The sequence below is a fragment of the Saccopteryx bilineata genome, chromosome 1, assembly GCF_036850765.1.
Source record: "Saccopteryx bilineata isolate mSacBil1 chromosome 1, mSacBil1_pri_phased_curated, whole genome shotgun sequence".
NCBI classification, from domain to species: domain Eukaryota; kingdom Metazoa; phylum Chordata; class Mammalia; order Chiroptera; family Emballonuridae; genus Saccopteryx; species Saccopteryx bilineata.
This window is the reverse complement of record NC_089490.1, coordinates 123,621,790-123,641,180: the sequence shown is the minus strand read 5'-3', so window position 1 is coordinate 123,641,180 and position 19,391 is coordinate 123,621,790. Positions and strand designations below refer to the sequence as shown.

The window sequence follows — 19,391 nt, the reverse complement described above, 5'->3', positions numbered from 1 at the left end:
ATAACTGAAAAAAAGAACTTCCACTGAGAAGTAACACATTCTATATACTAATGTTTCATTGGCCAAAGAAAGTCACCTGCTCACTATTAAAAATAAAGTTATTATTTTCTGTCAGGTTAACTATTACCATGACTCATTATTTTAGTTTAGTTTAACCTAAATAAAAGCTATGTCTGGATTTGGCCTTTAATTTAGCTTCAGTTTTCCAAATTCTTTCAACTATGTTGTTTTAGGAGTGAAGAGAAAACACACTCTCCAAAGAAAGACTGATTGTGTTCTAAAGAATTAACAGGAAATAAAAGTACTCATACACAGAGACAAAGACACAAAATATAACATATTCAAATGTGCTTTAAGTTTTACTTTGTGTTTAATTTTCTTTGGCTGTTATCATTCTTCATTTTTAATAGTCTACTGGAAACTATATTTTCTTTTTTGTAATTTTTTATTATTTAAAAGTAAATTTTGAATAACTTCAAATGCAGGAAGATATTGGGTAATAAAATTAAACTATGCTTTGTTTTCCCTTTCATTTCCTTTCAGAAAGAGACCGACACAGATGTTTTTAACAACCAAACCTTGTGTGATTGCGTGTTTTCTTCCATATTTTCTGCAGTTATCTATTAGTAGCAGTCATCTGTTAGCAGATCACAACACACAGAATAGGAGGGAGGAACTTTTAAGCCCTATGGTTAGGTGGCCAAAGCAGAGAGGAGAGATTTAAAAAACAAAAAAAATAACTCCATGATAAAGCAGAGGTTTTCATTAAAAACATGAATGAAAAGAAGTTCAGAAAAGTTGATCTACTTATTCTCCTTAGGGAAGAAATCTTACCTTTGGTGCCTTATCTTTATTCAAAATATGGGTGCTGTTATCTCCGTCTCTATACAGTGTTATGTGGTCTGGGATGAAGCAAGGGGGGACGTGACTGCCAACATCAGTAAGTGGAATGAGATTGGTTAATAATCTTCACAAAACAAGCTCTCCCGTTTCCTGAGCAGCAGTGCTACCACTCTTTCCTGGCCCTTCCTTCCCTTTCAGAAACATCACCCTCCACAGTCATTTCCTCAGGTATAGAATAGAGCATGTAATTTATTTCCCACCTCTACCGCCATTCCCTACCAAGATAGGCTATCTTATCATGATGTACTCAGGTTTTTAAATGCCACTGTTATTATTACACAATCCTACTTAAAACACTTCTATGGCTATATATTACAACTTCATTAGATGTCAGCTCTTACCACCTTCCCATGGCCTCCAAAATCTGATCAAATTAATTGCTTATTATGTATCAAATAGCAATATTGCCAAGTAGAACTTTTCTAGCTGTTGTATATCCAGGCTGGCTCTATCTCCAGCTTTGTGCTCTTGTTCTGCTCACATGAAATAAATTCTGCCTCATTCAAGAGGTTTGGACTTATTTTAGGCCTGATATATTTCTTCCTTTTTTGTTTCTTATCACAATTAAAGTCAGGATCACCTGGTTAGTATTTATGTTTTCCTTTTGCTGTGTGTATATAAGCTTTCTTAAAAATTGTTTTTTTCTGGCAAATTATAAAATCAATGAAAGCAGAAACCAATCTCTTAAATTAAAAACAAAACAAAAAAAACACCTAACAAACTTATAAACATGTAACTTCTTTTTTTGACTTAATGGTTTTCTCTTTTCTCTTTAATGATATAAACTCTGTAGTTATTCAATAGGAAAACTCAAAATGCATCTTTAATATTAAGGAAATATGATTCTGCTACTTTTGCTGACACAGGTAATTAAGGATTAATCAGCTTTAATTAAGAAATTTAGTAGATGTGTTACCTCTATATAATATATAAAATATGCAGTATTTATTCAGGTAATTCTAATGTAACAATATCAATCATTATTAAAAATAAAAACTTTAAAATTTTTGTTAACAGACTATAAACAGATACACATTGATTTGGGAAATTGCTTGGATCATCATTATACCAACTAATGATCAATATCAAACATTATCCTTTAGACTCAAAGACACACAGAACTTTTATCTAATTGAAATGTAATATATTGAGATATTAGGTTATTTACCATCATATATGCATACACGTGTGTATGTGTGCACATGTGTGCACATACATATTTGTATGTGCACACATGTGAGCATGTACTGAAGAAACAAGTGAAAGTTTGGGGAATTTTCCAAAGCCATATGTTTGAGATAAAAATTACAGAAAACTGAAATAACAAGAAGTTCCCATGCAATTAATTTTAGGTCAATATTTCCTTTTTTTTTTCCTTTTCTATTTTGACAGAGAGAGACAGGAAGGGAGAGAGAGGTAGAAGAAAGAGATAAGAAGCATCAACTCATAGTAGCTTCACTTTAGTTGTTTATTGCTTCTCATACGTGCCTTGACCAAGGGGCCTCATGCATAACTAGTAACCCCATGCTTAAACCAGTAGTGACCTTGGGCTTTAAGCCAATGTCCTTTGGGATCAAGCTAGTAACCTTAGCATCACGTCAGTGATCCTGCGCTCAAGCCAACAACCCTGTTCTCTCCCGCGCGCAAGCCCACAAACCCACTCTCTAGCCAACAAGCCTATGCTCCAGCCACAGACCTTGGGGTTTCAAACTGGGGCTCTCAGCTTCCCAGCCAATGCTCAGTCCACTGTCACACCAACAGTAAGGTTAGGCCAGTATTTCTTACTCATAACGTACTTCTCGTCAGACCCTAAAAATTTTAATCTTATCATATGGACCAAAAATAGTTTTTGCAGAGAATATGACTGTATTATAAATATGCATATTAAATTCACAAGTATATTCATACTAGTCCATGGATTTAATTTAAGTACTGTCAAATTATGCATGATTGGTTATTTTTTAATTTATGTACTAATATTTATTAAAATTCCTTTCCTACTTGTTCATTTATTTTTGTCATATGAGTGTACTTGTTGGCACACACTAGGTAACAAGTCTCAAAAGTCTGAGAGAGATCTGAGTTAGAGCATTCAGAAGAGGTAAAGTCAAGTGATTTTAGTGGATTCAGATGATTTTGCAATAAATGTAATCCCTCCTTTTAGCAATGATTACTCTTGAACTTCTCTTGTGTCTACAATGTCATAAGGAAAAAATTAGTATTTCTCAAAACAACATTTGCTAAGACCTCTATGAGATGAGGTATTGTTAAATAAAGATTTATGAAAATTGCCATTTTATAGTTGGGGTCACAGCGTTAAACATTAAAATTCATTATGGAAAAGTTTTACTGTGAGACTGCCTTATGCTGGAAGCAATAAGGAAACACATCAGTCTCTCTTGCTACCGTGCCCTTTTTCATATTGCCCTCCTTACTTGGTTGATATGTTCTCTTCACTCACATGGAAACCTTCTCTTAGCTCTCAAAACTCAGTTAATCTATTTTACATTAAACGACCCTCCTTCCCTGAGCTACTCAACCTCATCCTGTGTCCAATAGCATCCTGATCATATTCCTGCCATAGCTCCCAGTACATTGGAAATTTGTGTCTGACATGTAAGCATTTTTAGGTCAGGAAATATGATCCTCTTTGTAACTACAGTGGATAGCATAGTCACTGGCACACAGTGGGCGTAGAATAAATATTTGTTATATAATGAAAATAGTCATTCCTATTCTCAATGCATGTCAATTTCTGAAAAGATGATAAATATTTGGAATATTATATCTGAATTTTTAGGAAATGAAAGAAAGTGGGAAAATAGAACTTTCTCACTTGTATGTGCATAGTAAAGTAAAAATTCAATACTTAACTAACCTTTTATTTGAAACCAATACAGTACCTTTACAATTAAACTAGGGTTTAGATTCTTAAGTCAGGGAGAAGGACACAGTTACACTTGAAAATAATGCAGGGACTGGCCATAGCAGTGACCATCTCAAACAACACATTGTAACATGTTGCTATTTCCTTGGTTAAACCTCAAATGAAATTGTCATAAGTTTTATATTGAATGAAAAGTATGTGTCTTTTTTTTTTTTTTTTTTTTTTTTTTGGTATTTTCCCAAAGTTAGAAGTGGGGAGGCAGTCAGATAAATTTCTACATGTGCCTGACTGGGATTCACCTGGCATGCCCACCAGGGGGTAATGCTCTGCCCATCTGGGCTGTTGCTTCTTTGCAGCCTGAGCCATTCTAGTGCCTAAGGCAGAGGCCATGGAGCCATCCTCAGTGCCCAGGCCAACTTTGCCCCAGTGGAGCCTTGGCTGCAGCAGGGGAAGAGAGAGATAGAGAGGAAGGAGAGGGGGAAGGGTGGAGAAGCAGAAGAACATTTCTTCTGTGTGCCCTAGCTGGGAATCGAACCTGGACTTCCACATGCGGGGCTGACACTCTACTGCTGAGCCAACCGGCCAGGGCAAAAGTATGTGTCTTTATATATGAAACTCACTTCTAACAGAGGTAGATGCTCAGACTGGGAGAGGCAAACAGGAACTGCGACCAACTGAAGGAACAGCATTCTCAAATAATATGTACCATGTGTCATTTTGGTGCAATTTACTGATGGCAATACCAAACAGAATCATCTGTTTACTTAAATTGTTCGTGTTTTCACTTACATTTTTTTCACAAATGAACTTGAATTTAGTTGTAATTACAAATGTAGCTTTAGATTTAGAATTACAAATGTAGTTGAATTTGTAGAATATGACTCCACCGTAAAGGAATAAAGAAATTTTACTGAATTTACCCAAATACTTGTCACAGTTTTATAGATTCTTCAGAAAGCAAACACATGTAGATATAAGTTAAATGTATATTCAATAAGAATTTATGTATTTGTTTTTTTAATTTTTTTATTAATTTTAATTTATTATGTTAACATGAATTCAAGTGCCCCACTCAATATAACTCCCTCACCCCCACCCCACCCTCTTATTCCCCCATTACTCCCTTTCCCCCTTCCCTTTGTGATTTGCTGTCCTGTTATCTGTATCTCTGTGTTATGTATATATAATTTCACTAATCCCTTCACCATCTCTGATCCCATCCCCTCATCTCCCTTCCCTCTGTCAGCTGTCCCTCTGTTCCCTGTGACCCCACCTCTGCCTCTATTCCGTTCCTTAGATCAGTTTGTTCATTAGATTCCACATATAAGTGAGATCATATAATATTTGTCTTTCTCTGATGGCTTATTTCACTTAGCATAATAATCTCCAGGTCCATCCATGCCATCGCAAAGGTAAGATTTTCTTCTTCTTCACGCATGTGTGTGAAAAAGATATAACCTTATTGGTTATATCTTTCTAATGTAATTAATGCATCCAGAAAGAACCTAAACTCATCAAAAATTTTTTAAAATGTGACCCCAGAATCATTTATAGGAACAGGAATTTATAAGGCTAAAGCAGTTCTGATTATGTTTTCTCTTAATATATTTAATTAAAGGTAACAAGTATAGCCCTGTCTATATCCACTGTAGAACTCTCTTATGTATAGCAAATTTATTATTTTATATAATTATAAGTAACTTGACAAATGGTTTTCCTATGCATCAGGAATGACTTCCAAATTATAATAACCTCAAGTCTTCTTAAAGAAAAAGAATCCAAGAGTCTGGCAAAAATTCTTGTATTTATACATTCCTTTAATAAATATTTTCCATGTGTCTGATATATGCCAGGCTTCAGTTTAGAAAATAAAAATAGATAGTGAACAAGACAGATAATTTCCGAGTTCTCCTAGAGCCTATATTATAGTAGGAAGGAAGAGAAAATAAATAAATGAATAAATAAGGTGATTTTTTTATTAGAAATAAGTGCTATAAAACAAAGGAAATCAGATAGAAATTAACTGAAAATAATAGTAGGGCTACATTGTTTTAGATGATATGTCAAAAAATGCCTGTCTGTAAAAATGAAATACAAGTTAAGATGTGAGTAAGAGGAGTCAGTCATATGAAGTTTTTAGAGAACAGTGTCTGAAAAAATTGGAGCTAGTTGAAGAAGATAAAGATGGCCACAGTGGCTAGTACATGATGGTAAGCAAAGTAGAAAATGAGTGAAACTGCTTATAGAACTTCATGGTTCTTGGTAAGAGATTTGCATTTTATTCTAATCCCAAACAATCAGGGGTATTCATAAGAACCATCAGGAGCTCAGATTGGTATTTTATTATATGTACTCAATTCTATTTTCAAAATGTCACCAATTGTTATTAGTAGGCTTGTTGAGTCAGTAGGGTTATTGGTTAAGAGAGCAAACTTTGAAATCAAACAGATAGGAGTCTGAAACTTGACTTATTTCCTCACTAGCTGTGTGTCCTTGAGAAATGACTTAGCATTTCTAAGCCTCATTTTTCATTATAAACTACATGATAATAATGGTACCTACCTCTTAAGTTTAAGACTTAAATAATTAATTACATAAACTACAGTACTATACATGGTACACAGTGCAATAAAATAGTAATGACTTCATCCATGATATTTAGAGCATTGATTTAATTGATTTGTGGTTACAAAGTTGTCTCTTTGGTCTTGCAACTTTCATTACTTGTTAAGTTATGCAGGGTTTTTTAAATAGCCATTATAGATGCAGAATCTGTATAAGTAAGGTGAACTCTATTTTGCATACACACAAAAGTAGGTAGGTAGCTGAAATATCATATTTCCAAAGAGCATCTCTGAAAAACTTTCTTTAAGTCATGGATTCAGATTAAAGATATATCTCAGAAAAAAAATTTAGTACTTAAATATTTAGCAATGTGGATTGTATAATTCTACTTTTTCAAAGTTCTCCTCTTAGTTCATATAATTTGCCAGCATTATTTCTTTCTGCAGAAAACATGGGCTAAGTATAATTTTCAGTGCAGACACAGACATCTCTGCAGAATTGCCTTTTCCTTAGGGTGAAGCATTTGTCATCTGCCTTTGGTTTCTCTCTTTGCTATGCCAATACTTTCAGGGTGTAATTACAATAGGCAAAACATTCATAATCAGCCATGATATTAAAATGTGGGGTGAAAGAAAGAAAAAATACTAAAATTATCTTTCAATCCCAGTCTTTCATTATACTCCAAAATTTGAACGATATTCATCAGATAAGTAGTATGGCTAATTCCATTTATAATTATAGCTAAAATGTGTGAAACAGTGAAGTTTATTTATTTAGTTTTGTACTTTCCCCTACCACTGTCCAATTATAGGGAGAGCCCAGATCAAAGCATCAATTTGCTTCAGAAAACATACATGGAAGCTCACAGTTAACTACTTGGAATCATTTGTTCTAGACTACTGCTTAATAAGAAAATTGTTCTGTTCACAGGTATATATTCACAGTGGCAGAAAAGGGTAATGTGATGTTGATGAGGATGCTGAGATGCTGATAGCATTTACCCTCTGTTATTCACTTACTGTGTGTGTCAGGCAACATTTATAGTCTCTATGTCTCTGTCTTTGTCCTTCTCTCTACCAGGCCAAGCAGGTATTATAATTTCCCTTTCAAAAATGAGTAAACTGGCCTGAACTATGGTGGCGCAGTGAATAAAGCGTCGACCTAGAATGCTGAGGTTGCTGGTTCAAAACCCTGGGCTTGCCTGGTTCAAGGCACATACGGGTGTTGATGCTTCCTGCTCCTCCCGCTCTCCTCTCTCTCTCTTTTTCTCTACTCTCTCTCTCTAAAAATGAATAAATAAAATCTAAAAATAAATAAATAAATAAAAATTAGTAAACTGTAAACTGAAACTGTTGAATAGATTGTCTCAGTCAACCTGTGAGTAAAGAATAGAACTGAGATAGATTCAAATCTAATTCTGAGTTTAAAGGTTTCTTCTCCTTATGCTACACTACCTTTGATAAAGTAAACTGAATTTTTTTTAGATACCTTCAAAGGTCAGCCTTATCCTACTTTATTCTTATTTACATTTTCATGTTTTACCTTGAAATTTAGGTTTCATCTAGGTTTGCATGGCTGACATCTTTGAATTCTCCAAACCTGATAAAAACAAAACAAAACAAAAACCTCAACTGTTTTTATTCCTTTTTAAAAGATCAGTAACAAATTCTAACTTAGTGAATATCTTGGTAACAGTGAAAGGACTATTAGAGTCTTTATATTTATAATTTATAGTTTGTTTCTCAGAATGGAATCTGTTCCTCTAATCTATATTACCACTGGATTCCATGAACAAAGTATTTCTATCACAGTTGAGGGACAAGAAATTAGAAGTGTTTATGCTTCAAAATATAATAAAATAGTCATACTTGATACTTTTAGCTAGAATTAATAATGACTTAAAGGAAACCCGGGTAGAATTCAGAATGTTGAGTGTTTGTATCACACTCCTGAGCTGCAGACATAAGGTTAGAACTCTATTAAAATGGACTCTGCCACATTTGTTTTGCTAATAGCGAAACATAGTAGATGGTCAATAAATGAAGGCTGATGTTATTATTAATAAGTCATCCAAATATGTAAAATTCTTGCAGGTACTGATTGTTTGAAGAAGCAAAATGTTGATATGAATTCTATTGGCCACTGGACTGATAAAAATACTAAATTGAGACACTTTACTTAGAGAAAACCATTTAATGCCTCCATACCCCTAAATAGGAGGTATAGTAGATAGTACTCATTTCACAGATAAGGATACTGAAGCACAGAAGGTTAAGTAATTTTGAAAGACATCTAAGCTTGTAAATGAAAGAGAAAGACTCTAACTACAAAGGCCCTGTTCATAACAACTACAAATGGGATTTTGCAAGAATTAAAAAAAATATATATGTAAAGCACTTAAAGTTAGCATTGCTTAAGCATCACATCAGTTAGTGGTTCTTAATATTACTCTTACTTAGCTATTATTATCATTACAGTGTATAATTATACAGAAAAGTTTTTTTTGTGGGTTTAGAGGGAAGTTTTTTCTAAATTTCAATTACAGAGAAATAAAGACCTCCAGATACATAAAGCTGTAAATGATTTTGCAATTGTTTATTCTTATTTTTAGCCAGCTTTGTTATTAAATGTTGATTTTCTTCTTATGTAATCCAGTGGGTATTGTTTAGAATTCTAGAAGGAATCTGTAATAGTGTCTTTAAAGATAAAATGCCTAAATGGAGAAGATAAGATTATGCTGTACAAAACACCAGTTACTACCAAACATGGTGTAGAAATAAGAGGCCAAAGATTAAGGCATCAAAAGTATAATAATGATAATAATAATAAACTTCCTTTATGAGTACTTGATATTTCTACCATTTCTGTTATCCTATTTATTGAATTGGAAGGTACTCATTCAGGAATTTTAAATTTTTAGATATTTAGGAAGAGGACTTGAAATTCTATTTTTTTTTTAATTTTATTTCTATCACAACCACTTTGTATAAGGGCAGGAGTGCTGAAAAAGAATTCTAAGTTTTCTTGAACTCTGAAAGAGATGTCCATTTTGGCAAAGGGGGAGGCACACATGTGGATAAATTTATATGTACCCCTCAAATTTGGGCGCTAGTCTGAACTGCCAACCTTGAGAATATTCACATTTTTAATATACCAAAGTGGGTTAAAGCAGCCTATTAGTATAAGGGGTATTTTTGAAACTGTTGACATTTGGCTACTGTTCTTTCATCCACTGTTCTGTAGTCTTGACAGAAACTTGGTTTAACTTGCAGAGAGAAAGTGAAAGACAGAGAAAGGTGTCTATACGGAATGCCCCGGACAGCAGCAGAACTCCTGTAAGGCAACATTTAGGCATTGAGTGTGACACTATATTAACCTTTTTAATGGATGTATGTAATAAAGTGACATGGTAATGGAGCACAAGGGGAGATATGACACCATATCTGGAAAAGGATAAAACAGTTGGTTGAATACTGGGCTATTATAGCAGTTTGCAAACCTTGGATAAACTCAGTCAGCGGTTGTATAATTGGTTATTCAATCCCGACCCTTGTTCACAGCTCAAAGCCAGGAACACTGAGACCTGTTGCCAATTTGAGTGAATATAGTGACTGTGCTCGGCCGGGGCCTAACACTGGAGCCAGGCCTTTTCCTGTGGGCTGGTTTCCACCATGTCTGGGACTGGCTCAGTGACAGTGGGCCTTTTGTTGTGAAAGGCTGGCTGGTACTCCCCTCCTTTGCAAACTGTCTAACAGCTACACAAATATAAGAAAATAGGAAAAGGGGACTTACTGTAGCTTTTCTCTAGTAAGTTAATGTGGAATTATTAGTTTTCCTTTATTTTTTCTTTTTTTTTAAACTCTTTTTTGGGGGGAAAGTTTGAGTTAAGTAAATAAACTTAAAGATTCATATAAAAGCCTACTTTTGGATAAGACTTGTACCTCGGTAGTCCCTGATAAGACTATGATATGTATGGAGAAATTTATTAGCAATTTGATTCACAAAAACAGGTTTCTGAATGAGGTATTTTTACTTTTTCTCCTTTCTCCTATCAAAGTTCACGTACTGAGATGATTGTTTTTACTCAATATCTCCTTCAGAACTGAAAGATAGAGTATGTTTATAAATCTGTTATGCTTTTCATTTTATGAAACAAGCACCCTACCTTCTCTTCCCGAACAGACTGGAAGGAGGCCAGCAGACTAACCACTTACTGTTTCTAGTCTAGTAAAATTCGAGAAATAAATCAGTGAAGATTTTGATTTGAGTACATGGTATAAAGAATGCCCAGTCTTCATACAGTGCCAATTCATAAAGGAATCTGTAACGAGCTAGTGGTATTTGCCAGTTAGGTGCTGCTTACTGATAGGGTGACAGTTCCCAGCTGCAGTCAATTATGCTTCCATTATTTCTGTTGTTTAAACATACTGAGGGATACCAGTTCAGAGGATGTTACAAAATGCATCTAAGTTCCAAAACAAAGTAAAGAGCATATTAAAAAAGAAAACACCGAACATATTCTGAATTGAGAATTTTTTTTTCTGAGTGCATTTATAAACTCTTTGCCACCCCTCTTCCCTCCCTGATTCCACCACACACACCCAAGCATTTATAAAATCACATACACAACACATAGTGTTTGATTTAATGCAGGGTTACAACTCAATCAAGAGACTGCTGAGGTCATATAATATAAATGGCTACAGTACTTCTTGGCTCAGTTATAGCCTTGATCATTCAGGGCTTTGTTTGTGTTAATTGAGTAGTCTCCTGCTGGGAGGAGCCCCTAAATATTTTGGACTATATGTCACTAAAAAGAATTTGCAGTCTAGAAGATTAGGGGAAGGGGGTAGGGGCTAAGTTTCACCAGCAATGGATAAGGAAAAAGGAAAGAGGTTGTTCTGAAACCATGATAGGACAAAGGAAAAAGAAGCAATTTGTTTTTAATAGAAAATTAATCATTGAATAGGGCCTGGCTATTGTGAGGCAAACATAAAAATAGAGGGAGCATTTAACTTGAAATATATGAGAAAAAGCAATATAGAAACTCCAATGGAGGCCTTTAATGGAAAATGCACCTGGCCATCTCATTATAAGTACATCCCTGGGAGCCAAGTGTTATGAGCATTAGTAAGAAGGTGGTATTATAAAAAAAAATTGATTATAATCAAGCTTAATGTATTTGAGGCTTAATAAAAGTATTGTGTGGAGGTAGTGAGTATCATGGCATAATAGAGACTTCTTAGTATTGGACTGGTCATCAGTATTGTATTTCATAATGTTCGTCACTGGAGGCCTTTACTTCCTGATGGGAAAATAGGAACTTATATTGGTAAAGAGAGGCTTTGTATTAAACTTTTCCCGAATGGGAAAATAGGAACTGGTATTGGTAAAGAATTGTAGGCTGCCCTTATTAACCCCAGAAAATATAATTCACCATATATCTTATCATCTTTATCTTTCAAATATTTGTCTAGATTATATGATAATATAATACTGTATATAACCAGGGGTCCCCAAACTACAGTCTGTGGGCCACATGTGGCCCCCTGAGGCCATTTATCCAGCCCCGCCGCACTTCCAGAAGGGGCACCTCTTTCATTGGTGGTCAGTGAGAGGAGCATAGTTCCCATTGAAATACTTGTCAGTTTGTTGATTTACTTGTTCTTTATTTTAAATATTGTATTTGTTCCTGTTTTGTTTTTTTACTTTAAAATAAGATATGTGCAGTGTGCATAGGGATTTGTTCATAGGTTTTTTTTATAGTCCGGCCCTCCAATGGCCTGAGGGACAGTGAACTGACCCCCTGTGTAAAAAGTTTGGGGACCCCTGGTGTATAACAAACAGATGTCTCCCCTAGGTCATTGTTTGTAGTTTAGTAAATTGTAGGTGTCCAACTGGGAACCTAGAGCTGCTGGTGAAGAATGAATGCTTGAGATGCCTCATTAATTTAATGTAGGGAAGAGGCTAGTGGGCTTAAAGGATTTGGTGGTAGTCCCATAGAGAACTACTTAAATGTAATTCAAATAGTGTGGAATAATTTTTTTTTCTATTATTTTTCCCCTTCATGCTGTGAGCCCTCACTGATCATTATTTTTTAGGCATTTTATGTGTCACAACAAAACAGAAATGCTGAGATATGTATGAAAACAAGAGTTTCAATTAAACTCAAATCAAGTATCTTTCAAAGGTGTTGGTTTTTAGTTTTTATACAGACTCATTTGGCACAGAATGCCTCACATGTTTTGAGATTTGGCTTTGCTGCGTTATAATTTTGAGGGTGCTGTGCTGTAAGCTTGGAACCATTTGCTGGGAAGAAAAGAGAGATATATTAATAAGCCAGCTTTTACATCTAGAATTATGGACTAAAATAAAAAGTCAGTTGACACTTATTGTATAATAGGAAAGCCTGTGAGATGATATATCTAACATAATTTATAAATTTTGAATTTTTTTAATTAATAATTTAATCCCCTCATTAAACAAGTAGTAGCTCCCTTATTCTTTGGTAACAGCCATGTAACAATTATATTTTCCTTTCTCTCTTTAGAAATGGAACTCTTTTATGTAAATTCCATAAACATTCTTTTTTTACAGAGACAGAGAGAGAGAGTCAGAGAGAGGGATAGACAGAGACAGACAGACAGAAATGGAGAGATGAGAAGCATAAATCATTAGTTTTTTGTTGCGCATTGCAACACCTTAATTGTTCATTGATTGCCTTCTCATACGTGCCTTGATCGTGGGCTTTCAGCAGACCGAGTAACCTCTTGCTCAAGCCAGCGACCTTGGGCTCAAGTTGGTGAGGTTTTGCTCAAACCAGATGAGCCCTCGCTCAAGCTGGTGACCTCGGGGTCTCAAACCTGGGTCTTCCACATTCCAGTCCGACGCTCTATCCACTGCGCCACCACCCGGTCAGGCCAATTCCATAAACATATTTTAAACACATAATGCACTCAAAAGATTAGTTTTGATTACAAATTTATTGCAATGACTTACAAGTTTAAGTTACTGATTTTATTTTTACAACAAATTATTTGCTTTCTACAAGTGTGCTTATAGACAGCTACTATACGTTGAATGATTTATTTAACCAAAGATTCAACTCCTGTTATCAAAATAATTTATAAGAATAATTACATGTATGTTTCTAATTTATTATAATTGGTAGTAATGTTTTATATAAACCTTCTTCCTGGAAGAAGTATGAGATTGTTTTCAAGCAGTTGAAGTCAGTGAAGCCTTTTTGAAAGTTTCTTCTATATTTATCGCAGCATTCACTTTTAGTGCGAGACCTAATGTCCTTATAACAGAGACCTTATAGGACTTATACTCTGGACCTTTTGTGAGAACAGAGAAAGCAGGTTCCCAGGGGTTCCCATATCCCTCAGGGAAAATTTTCAGAGGTATAAACACTTTTGAATTTCTAGCCCGTGGAACGCAGGGCTTTGTGGCTTTTGGGAGACCATTCCCAAGTTCGCAAAACCTTTCTCTCTGACCCCAGGTCAGAAAATTGGGTGGTCTGTCATTTTACTGGATTCATCCTTTCTTTATTATGAAACACTGAACTATATCATAATGTTTTAACTGCTAACATTTCATTGTACTCCACCCAAATCACTAGGCTATTTTAAATTATTATTATTATTATTATTATTATTTTTACAGAGACTGAGAGACAGTCAGAGAGAGGGATAGATAGGGACAGACAGATAGGAATGGAGAGAGATGAGAAGCATCAATCATCAGTTTTTTGTTGCGACACTTTAGTTGTTCATTGATTGCTTTCTCATGTGCCTTGACTGCGGACCTTCAGCAGACCGAGTAACCCCTTGCTCAAGCCAGAGACCTTGGGTCCAAGCTGGTGAGCTTTGCTCAAACCAGATGAGCCCGCGCTCAAGCTGGCGACCTTGGGGTCTTGAACCTTGGTCCTCCACATCCCAGTCCGATGCTCTATCCACTGTGCAACCACCCGGTCAGGCTAAATAAGATTTTTACCTTAATTTTTTTTTTTTTCAAATCAGTTAATCATTAGGAAGGCATGGGACACCTCCTTCAAAGTATGTGAGTCCTTCCCACTCTCACTCACTTTATTTCCTTAGATGCATTTCTAATGATATAAGTGAGTTCCTAGTGTATAGGAATATTATATAGTAATTATACTAAATATATATGTATGTGAATGAGAAAGATTTATGTGATGTATATATAATTTATTGCATATATGAAAGTGAAGTAGTTCAATAATTACTTTTGGAAATTATCCCAGGAGAAAGAAGAAATATTCAACAAATCTCTCTTTTTTCTCTTCCTTCAAATGGTGATATATCATGTTTGCCTCTCAGTTACTAGATGTAAGAAATAATTTTATACATGGTCCTGATTGATATTTTTAAGAATAAGAGTCAAAAGGCTACTCTGCTATATGTTAACTACATTCAAGATATAGACTATTTTATTTTCTGCCATTAATACCCTTCCTAGGGCTAAGTAATTTACTGTCATGCCATTCCTTTAAATCAGGGGTAGTCAACCTTTTTATACCTACTGCCCTCTTTTGTATCTCTGTTAGTAGTAAAATTTTCTAACCGCCCACCAGTTCTACAGTAATGGTCATTTTTAAAGTAGGGAAGTAACTTTACTTTATAAAATTTATAAAGCAGAGCTATAGCAAGTTAAAGCATATAATAAAATTACTTACCAAGTACTTCATGTCTGATTTTTGCTCAGTTTGGCAGAAAAAATCTTTATAAAACAACTTACTATAAATTTATCTTTTTAATTATACTTTGGTTGCTCCACTACCTTTTACCATGAAAGCTGGAACACCCACTAGTGGGTGGTAGGGACCAGGTTGACTACCACAGCTTCAAATGAATAATGGAGGTATTATCCCATTCATTCTTCTTTGATTACCAAGTTCTTGCAGCATCATTTCACCATTTTAATCCACCTCAGTTCTCAACCATTCAAACACAACACCCTTGTCATTTGGCTGGCATCATGGGGGTTTCTCTTTTCTGTTGCCACTTATATAAGTACATGTATGTCTCTTATGTGAGAAGTATATTACATGGAAATGTATATGTGCGTGTGTGTTCCTAGTAGTATTGGTGGTCCCTTATTTGAGATTTTTAAACAGAATTTCTGTTTACAGTACTACAATAGTAATTCAGTTTTCCCTTTTTAATACACACACACACACACACACACACACACACACACACACACACACACATACATATATATGAGTTCCTGGTAGATCATTATTGCATTTTACTGTGAGTTTTTAAAATATGATATGCTGTATTTCACTGAGTTGTAAAATAGAAAAGTATTATAGTATATTTGAAATGTTTTTATTTGATAACATTTAAATTATCACTTAAATGACACTATATTGCTAGTAAAATTCTTTTACCTTTCTAAGAATTAAGCCAGTTTTACTTCAGGTTTTGTTCATTTGAAAAATGTTTTCAACTCAAATTTGTAAAGACTTAATAGAATGTTTTTATCCATATTTTTATATCTTGAATCAATATTTATTCAATAAAAAATTTACCTTAGATGTTGGAAAAGTGTAGATTCCTGAGATTCAACCAAGACATAAAGAGCCAGACTCTCTAGTGGCCCTGCAAATTTGCATTTTAAGGAAGCTTCCCTATGACCATTAACATTAGGTTGATTAGGGTCCACTTCTGTTTTGCTGTTGTTAATATGCTCCATGCCAAAAAGAAACACATTTTTTAGAACTTTATATTGTTAACATGATTTAATTCATATTAATTTTTAATTATGGACAAGATGATGAATTGGTACCATTTTTGAAAGTTATTGCCTAGCAAATTTTTTTATAACAGGTTCAGTTGGTAAATTAGAAAGACTACTTTAAAACTCTTTATGGTCATACTGTGATAGTAGCTATTAAAAAAAATCTATGAGCATATTTATTTACCATAATAATTCAAATAAGGAACTGTTCTTCTTACTTTTATTTCAACAAATGAAACGATGGGAAGTCAACTCAATGACACTAATAATTTGAGTCAGAAGTTTAGTGTTTGTTCACTGTTCACTGTTAGTCAATATTCATCCTCCCCATAACATGGTGAGTTACTTAGGTACAGAGGCTGTATTTTAGTACCTGTCATAGTGACAGCTTAGCAGTTTAATAGATAATTGTTAGATAAATGAATAAATAGAGTCTGATGCCTTTTGATCTTGGATATGTGCATGCATGTGTGTGAACTGTAAAAAATGGTAGTATCCACACATGACACTTTAGCAAAGATAGTAGTTTTGCATATTCATTCAATCCATAAATTAAATGAACATACCAATAGATTATACATGTCCTGTTTTATAACCATGCCTTTAACTTTGAGAGTTGTAAGTCTAAGTCTCTGGTGTTATATAAAAAAGTGAAAACCAAACTATGTTTTTCTCTTTTTCTGCTTATTCAAACGTTTTTCTATTTATTAACTTCTCTTTTATATCTTTCACCTTTTTTTTCTTAAATGAAAATGCTTTGTAAAGAGAGCTCTTACAAGTTCTTTTATTGCTGTTCTGCATTTTGTGGGTAACATGATATTATAACTAAAACACATCTGTAGTTTCATTGTTGACTAGGTCATGTCTAAGTTTGTGAACATTAAATGCCTTTTTTCAAAAACAAACAAAAAAAAACACTATTGTATTTTCTCATCTAAAATTTCTCTGATTTATTGATGTCACCCTAGTAAAATTAATAAAAAAAATAAAAAAAATTTCTCTAAAAAAGACACAATCCAAAAATCCATGAAAGGTTATGAGAAATATAACAAGTTGTTAAGGCAGATGGACTACTTTGGTTGAGAAGGATATGTGCAAATTTAGATATATGATTTTAGCAAATCAGAGGATACTTTAAAAAAATTTTAAATATGATGTTATATATTGAACATGAAAATAAAATCTGAAGTATAAGTAGCTTTTCAGCTCAACTATTCAACTACCTGCACATCACCATAACTAATTTATCGTATGAATCATGTCAATTTTTATTGTTCGTATCTTTCCAGGCATCTGGCAAGCTGAGATTGCCTTTGTTCTCACATATGTTGTGATGGAGGAGACTCAGGATGTGTAGTGGTTCAGCATCAGGTTGTGTGTGCTTGAGTTCTCACTTCCGGTGGTAAAACATGCTGTCATATTTTAAAAGATTTGAAATTCTTATTCTAATATATGCAATGTTTTTTTCTATTTCTGTGCTTTTTGTATCTTTTTTATGATCTCTGCTATCCACTCTAACAATTTTCAACAATAAAAATTGTTCAAATATGATCACTGATTTTAGTTTTCAGCCTAATAGAGATCTCTAAATGGATGATTATGTGGATACACATTTTTAGAACAATTATTGCTTCATTTATAATTTAAACATATATTTAGTTAATTAATTTTTTTCTTAAATATATCAATAGGCGTATATAATTTGCTTAGAACTATGCAGCCTCATCTTCACTAAGCTATGATATGTTTAAGCTGTCTTAATATTTTTCTATTTGTTTATATATTTGTCTTATAAAATTAAGACATTTAAAAAATATGCCTGAAGCACTGTCCGGTTGGCTCAGTGGTAGAGTGTCGACCTGGCATGTGGAAGTCCTGGGTTCGATTCCCACTCAGGGCACTCAGGAGAAGTGCCCATCTGTTTCTCCACCCCTCCCCTCTCATTTCTCTCTCTTCCCCTCCTGCAGCCAAGGCTCCATTGGAGCAAAGTTGGCCTAGGTGCTAAGAATGGCTCCATGACCTCCACCTCAGGTGCTAGAATGGCTCCAGCCACAATGGAGCAGCACCCCAGATGGACAGAGCATCGCCCCCTGGTGGGCATGCCGGGTGGATCCTGGTCGGGTGCATGCGGAAGTCTGTCTGACTGCCTACCCACTTCTAACTTTAGAAAAAATACACACACACAAAATGCCTGAATTTCATATATGTTTTGCTATAATTTTGTTTTTGTAAATTCTCTTTTATTTTTCTTTCTTGCTCTATCTCAAATGTGTGGAGTTGAGAAATACTATTTCAAGTAAAATTGTATGGAAAAATAACAGATATATTACAATTAGTCTCTAAGAAAGTTGGTTATTTAAATGGAAGAAATGGTTAAAAATGTCATGAAATTTTTTTAAATTTTTTTTTATTTTTCTGAAGCTGGAAATAGGGAGGCAGTCAGACAGACTCCCGCATGCGCCTGGCTGGGATCCACCTGGCACGCCCACCAGAGGGTGATGCTCTGCCCATCCGGGGCGTCACTCTGTTGCGACCAGAGCCACTCTAGTGCCTGAGGCAGAGGCCACAGAGCCATCCCAAGCGCCCAGGCCTTCTTTGCTCCAATGGAGCCTTGGCTGTGGGAGGGGAAGAGAGAGACAGAGAGGAAGGAGAGGGGGAGGGGTGGAGAAGCAGATGGGCGCTTCTCCTGTGTGCCCTGGCCGGGAATCAAACCTGGGACTTCCGCACCCCAGGCCGACGCTCTACCACTGAGCCAACCGGCCAGGGCCATGAAAATCTTTTATAAGAAATATTTTTACTCTTAGGTTGGATATTATTGATACTTCATGAATATCTTCCTCCCAATTTTCTTTCTATCAAATTGCTTCTGTTTTTCTAGTCTAGCTCTCTTGCCTTACTCATCCCTTTGCTTCCCCCTACTCTTCACTCCCCTCTTATTGTAACTAGAGACAAAAGCTTAATTCACATTTCCCCACCCACACGTTGCTAACAGCATAAATAATTCGGATACAAATGGACAGTATTCATTAACTATGCACTTTACTGAAAAATCTTTACCCAGGAGTGCTGCAAGCTCCCATTTTTATTAAAAGTTAAAATGCATTTGCTGTCATGGGGGTTGGGGTAAGTTAGCACTGATAGAGGATAGGACTACAGTGCTAATAAATAAAAATAATAACTATTACCATTGGCTGAGTGACCCTGGGAAGAGAGCACTACTAAGCTATTTGTTGTTCCTTTTCGTTTGTCAACAGCACTGACTTAA

General features: G+C 34.9%; 1 protein-coding gene and 1 non-coding gene across 14 annotated transcripts in view; one reads left to right on the top strand and one right to left on the bottom strand.

The window, feature by feature from the left end:
- SOX5 (SRY-box transcription factor 5) overlaps window positions 1-19,391 on the top strand; it is a 1,095,444-nt gene that overhangs the window by 813,352 nt on the left and 262,701 nt on the right. The gene's annotated exons all lie outside the window — the stretch shown is intronic.
- TRNAP-GGG (transfer RNA proline (anticodon GGG)) lies at window positions 18,818-18,893 on the bottom strand. The gene has a single exon. It is a non-coding gene; the product is annotated as a tRNA-Pro (tRNA).